The sequence below is a fragment of the Pelobates fuscus genome, chromosome 3 (assembly GCF_036172605.1).
Source record: "Pelobates fuscus isolate aPelFus1 chromosome 3, aPelFus1.pri, whole genome shotgun sequence".
Classification (NCBI taxonomy): Eukaryota; Metazoa; Chordata; class Amphibia; order Anura; family Pelobatidae; genus Pelobates; species Pelobates fuscus.
In genome coordinates, this window is record NC_086319.1 from 391,795,749 (window position 1) to 391,802,152 (window position 6,404).

Here is a 6,404-nt window from a genome sequence, read left to right on the forward strand (position 1 = left end):
AAGAAAAAATCTCAGGCAGTCACTGTAATAGATTTAGGCAGGTTTATTGGACACCGCAACGTTTCGACCTGTACCCAGGTCTTTATCAAGTCTCCAATGTCCACTAGGTATCAGTGTCCCCTGTGTATCAGAGTGTCTCAGTGCCCCATGTCTCTCATTGCCCGATGTCTCTCAGTGCCCGTAGTGTCTCAGTGTCCCCTAGTATAAAATAAAAAAATCTCAGGCACTCACTGTGATAACTTTAGGCAGGTTTATTGGACACTGCAACATTTTGACCTGTACCCAGGTCTTTATCAAGTCTCCAGTGCCCCCTACATATGTCTCAGTGCCCCATGTCTTCCAGTGTCCCCTTGTGTCTTTCACCCTGTGTCCCCATGTCTCCCAGTGTCCCCAAGAGTCTCAGTGTCCCCAGGTCTCCCAGTCTTCCCTAGTATCTGTGTCCCCATGTCTCCCAGTGTCCCAATGTCTCTTAATGTCCCCTAGTGACATGGGGACACAGACACTAAGGGACTGGGAGACATGGGGGCACAGACATGCGCCCTTTTTGTGTATGTTCGCCCTTTCGGCCGTTCTGGTTATGTGATTTGTGTCAGTGGCCCACCCTTTTACCGCATCCATAGACTTCCTGCTTTACTGGACACTGCTGTTAGGGGGTATGGGTTTACTTGAAAGATGAAAGCGTGAGATTAGCAAAGGGTTTGTGTTTTCTCATAGTTGCATCCTATGAGTTTCCCTCCAGCACCCTCTCCATCAGATACATGACGCTTAGGAGGTAGGACTGTTTTAGTGTTTTTGGTCAATAAGATTTTGTAATTAGGCCCATCATAATTTTCAGCACCAGGCCCACTGGGCTCTTAATCCGGCCCTGTGTACCAGACCCCGGCTAGTCCTAGTTTACGCTGTCTCTTTGTGCCCTTGACTTCGGATCGTTCCTGACTCTGTACTTCTCCTATATATGTTGAGTCTGGCCACTCTAAGGTCCGGTAGACATATCTCCCCTCTGTGTTGTCTTCTGTTTAGCTGAATCCTGCGTGTTGGGGTATATTCTTGTTACACCACCAACGAGGGACGCCATCTTAGAGTCAGAGGCGTCTTGGGCCTGCCGCCAGAGCTCGTTGATATGCATGCCCAACCTGGATTTTTCAGGCTTACGTTTTTTAGTTTTTCGCCCCATTGGGTTCTGGTAAGTATTGGGTCTTTTCGGGGTGGGTTTGGCCCGTATCTGGGGGTTGAAAGCGGGTATTTTGGGTTGTAGTGGCCTGGAGCTCAGCAGCCATGCGCCTTCCGCTTCAGTAGTTAAGCACCGCCCCCCCCCCCCCCCCCCCCTGCAGTGACATTCTGTGTATAAGACGACCCCCAATTTTAGACTAAAATTTTTATCATTATTAAAATGTACGATGTCTATCTGAAAATAAAGTCTCCAGCATTGGAAGCAATATTCAGATTCTTACATATGATCTATAATTTACTATCGGTATTTCTATTTCCTACTTCCAGTCTATTCTTCTTATACACATTTCTGTTTGATTTTCCTCTGTAATAGATGCTGACCATGAGCATGCATGTTCAACAGTCAGTTCTCCACAACCCAAGTTCCTATTATATTTGTAAGCCAATTCTTTGTCCATCCAATTATCCTAATGTCTGACTCTAATCAATTAAAGTTTTTGAACTTTTTTTGGGTAATGCAGGCTTTAACACTTTATGGTATAAACATTATACCCATTGTTGCATACTTATCTAAAACTTTAGCATCCCAATAATAATAATAATAATAATTAATAATAAAAATAATGAACTGCATTTGTTTAGCTAGTTGATCCAATATTCTGGTTAATCCGTTTAAATTAGGTATGTTCAATCTACAGATTTTTTTAACTGGCCTTTAGTTGTCTTGTTTCCTAGACTACCAACAACCTGTCCACAGCTTAAAATGCATGTCCTCAATTATGCCACCCCCTCACCTCTCCCTGACTCCTCCAGTAACGTGGGGATCAATAGCTGCTGACAGATGAGGCATTGGAGCAGCATGTCCCATAAGATATATTCTTCCAAATTCTAATACGTTTCAATGTTTGTCTTCAATCTCTTTTGGTAGATTGAGCCAATCTGATTCATGATCGCTGCTTCCCAAGCCTTGCTCCTACTGTGATATAAATTAGTAATCCAATCCCTACTAACAACTGTTTCCAACAGAAGCGTAACAGTTGACTTAACTCACCCATAAATATTAAAATAACATTCCAATGAGAATTTTTTTTTTCACTTTCTGTTTAACAATTTTGTAGATATGCCCCAATAAAAATCGTGCATGCATTTTATTATACATTTCTTTCATTGCAAGCCCTCCATCTCTTCCCCAGCCCAGATGTCTTACTATCCAATCACAGACTTCCCAATGCAGCTCAATGGGAAGTCTCTGCAAGGCAGGTGATCTGGGGAGTTGTCTGCCTCATGAGTTTAGCTCCACTGAGCTAACCAAACCAGGAAGTAACAGGACCTGTTGTCTGTGATAGCCAGGGGGGTGTAACAAGTTTATTTTATACACGTGCCAATATCTATCGAAATTACACACAACCACAACTAAATGTTCATCATAGCGGTATGCGTTACTGAGCGAATCCTGATCAAATATGTGACACAATGTTATCTAAGCAAATAAAATAGCGAACACTACTATACAATAGTAATACATTAAAAGTGAGGGAAAAGGATTTCAGACTGCAGTCATCTCTATATGTAGGCAAAACATTGTAAGAAAGAAAACAGAAGACAAGAGTCACATGTCTTGATACTACAAGTAGGATCTGTTAACAGCACTCATCTTAGGTATTGTTTACAAGGTGGACAAGATACAATAAGTCTCATCCTATATTTAGGTTGGTGGTGTCTTCTGCTGATTGTAGATCTAGATAGTGAAGACAGATATAATCCATAGGACTACTGGGGAGGCCCAGGGGCTGTCAGAGGGCTCAATAATCCCCAGTCGGAGCATCTCTAGCATCTTCTTTCACATACATTCCCACACCGATTCTGGGATTCAGTATGGTGGTTGGCGCAAGGGGAGTTGACCTGATGTCTCTCTCCGGTGAGTAGCCAAAGGAGTGTACCCAGGTACGTTGGAGAAGGTGGCTTTCTTCTACTCTAATAGCTGCTGTACCTCAATCCGCTCCTGAGGGTTCACCTAGGAGGTCGGGTAGGGGAAGGTTGTCGAAGTCCTCAGAGGCAGGGGCACAGATTGCTGCCATCTCCTCTGCTCGCTTATGCTTCAGCATGTTCACGTGGAGCATTCGTCGCCCACCCTTTCCAGAGCAAGGACCGATCAAATAAGTGGTGTCGCACTTTTGCTTCAGTACTTGGTATGGACCATGCCAGGCAGCCTGCAGCTTGTCACTCCGGACAGGTTTTAAAATGAAAACTTTCTACCTGAAAGCTACAGCCCCTGGCACCTCAATCGTACCAGATGTGCTGGTGGTTCTGCGCCGCCTGGAGGTTCTCTCAGACAGACCTAGACAACTCCTCCAGACGGTCACGGAACTCTAGCACATATGGAACAATGGTGGTCCCATCCTGGCTAATATTCCCCTTCCAGTGCTCTCGGATAAAGTCTAAGGGCCGCCTCACCCACCTCCCAAAAAGAAGCTCGAACGGGGAGAACCCTGTGGACTCCTGCGGCACCTTCCTGTTAGCAAGCAGGAGGTGCGGCATGAATCTCTGCCAGTCTCGGCGAGTCTCTGTGAACACCTGGAGCATTTGTTTTAACGTTCCGTTAAACTGTTCGCAGTCTGGGTGTGGTAATGGGAGCTCACAATTGGCCTCCAGAAGTGGTGTGTGACCTCGGCGGTGAACTGGGTGCCCCGATCCGACCCTATCTCCCGGGGGCCTCCGCTATCGTTTCTGCATGTATGTTGGTCAGTGCCACCACCTCTGGGTACCTGGTAGCATAGTCCACCACCGTCAAGATATATTTCTTGCCGGAGGGGCTAGGCTTAGCTAAGGGTCCCACCAGGTCTACCGCTATTCGGCTAAACAGTTCCTCAATTATGGGGAGAGGGTGGAGCTTGGCCTTACCTACTCTCTGGCAAGTTTTGCATGTCTGGCAATACTGCCTAATATCCTGAGAAATCCAAGGCCAAAATAAATTTTGGGTAAGCCGATATCTGGTTCGGCTCACCCCTAAATGCCCGGATAGCGGGATGTCGTAGCAGCTCCTGTCTGTACCTGTCTGTACCTCTGGGGTACCACTAACTGCCTTGTCGGGATCGGCTCCGACCAGGCCACTACCCTCTCAGACTCCCTGTATAGCAGTCCTTTATCTCACACATATCTGTCTCCCTCTAACCCTGCCTGACTAGAGGTGACTCTATCCCTGTATACCTGTAACGTAGGGTCTGTGGTCACCTCTTTCCCAAACTCAGTGGGCGCAGACCAGGGCAAACACTCTAGGGGCGGGGGTGAATCTCTCACCTGAGCCTTCAGGTGTGAGCTGTGGTCTCGGGTGCGGGCCTGTTGCCTGGTGAATACCGGGTACAATTCCTCCGGTGATGTCTGCGGCTTAAAAGCTGACTTGAGCCTCCCCAGGTCATTCCCCAACAGTACTTCGGCCGACAGCTCCGGCATCAACCCCACCTCCACTACTCCAAACACCGCTCCTCAATTCAAGTGTACATGGGCAGTAGCCAGCCGGTATACTTCTCCCCCGGCTAACCATACTGACACCATATCCTTGGTCTTTGCAGCGCTCGGCACCAAGTGGCTTTTTACCAAGGTAAGCATGGCTCCTGTATCACAGAGCCCTTGGACCTCCTTTCCTGACAAGATTACGGTCTGCCGATGATGTTGGAGGTTATCTGCGTGGCCTGTAGGGGGTACGCTTCGTGCAGGACTTCCCAGTGTTCTACGGCTGGTGCATGGACAGCATACTGGGCGGGAGACTCTGCCTGGTAGTAGTGGGCTGCGGCTCTGGTGGGTGGTGGTGGCGGATCCATGGAGCCCGGTCTCGGTTCTGGGGGCAATCCCTGCACATATGCCCCCTCTTTTTACAGAGGTGGCACTGGACTTGGTTTTGCGGGTGGAAGCGAGGCTGTGGGGCACTAGTGTTATTAAATTGCCTAGGAAGCGCTACTGGACCGGTAGTTGCTGCTGCAGGTCTGAAGAAGGATCTGGACTGGACCGGTCTCTGCTGTCGGCATCCAAATATTCATCCGCTCGTCTTGCAGCTTCTGTGATAGTAGTGGGGCTACGGTCTTTCACCCACTCCTGTATGTCTGGAGCCAACCAATTAAAAAATTGCTCCAGTAGCACCAACTGTAACAAGTCCTCCATGGTGCTTGCTTTGTGGGCTTTCACCAACCCCAGGGCGGCCCGGTGTAGTTGACAGGCCCATTCGGCATAAGAATCTTTAACTGCCTTTTTCAGTTCTCTGAACTGCCTGCGGTATGCCTCTGGTGTGATGGCATACCTGGCGAGTATTACTCGGCCATAATTCCTTATTTCTTCTTCTGGAACAGTGCGGAAGCTTCCACTGCTCTCCCTGACAGTCTGCTTGCCAACAGGGGGACACAGTCATCAACATTAAATTTGTGTAGGACACATTGTCTTTCAAAACCATAGAGGAATGCATCAATGTCTTCCTCTGCTTCTTCATAGTTTTTAAATGCATTATAAGTGTCACAACTGCTAGTGTGGTCCAGCACGCAGAAACTGTAAACATATACATAAGAAAGAAAAGGTAAATAAAAGGACAGAGCGTAAACCGGACCTTAGAATGGCCGGACTAATATGCTAGAGACAGAGAATGGTCAAAGGGAAAGCCGAGGTCAAGGAAGCCAGAAATACACAATACCGTTTACACAAGCCAAGTCAGGGAAACCAGAATTCAGAATAACCAGGGAAAAGCCAAGATCAGTATACCAGAAAATCAGATTCACAAAGATAAAGCACTCACAGGAAACCACGACAGGGAAAGGTACTGGGGTGAGGTAGGGATTTAAATATCCCTCTCTATGCTCTGATTGGTCAGAGGGCGACCTCTCACCCCAGAACGTGCGCGTGCATTTACGCCGTGATGTCACGCGCACGTTAGTATAATTTTTGGGGGCGGAGCTAGAGATGGACGCGACCACTCAGTCAGCGCCATCTTTGATTTGGGCGCGACGCCCAGAAGACCTGGGGGAGCGGTTGCCGTCTCGCCAACGAGCAGGTAAGCTTGTGGTGTCGGCGAGGCTGGGCTGGTCGGGCACGGCCGTGCCACGTGGCGGGCCGGTGACCGCAACAGTACCCCCACTCGAAGACTGCTCACCGGGCGGGAAGGAACCAGCTTAAGAGGGAAGCGGTTGTGAAATGACCGGACAAGACAGGGCACATAAACCCGGTCAGCAGGAACCAAACAACGTACCTCTGGG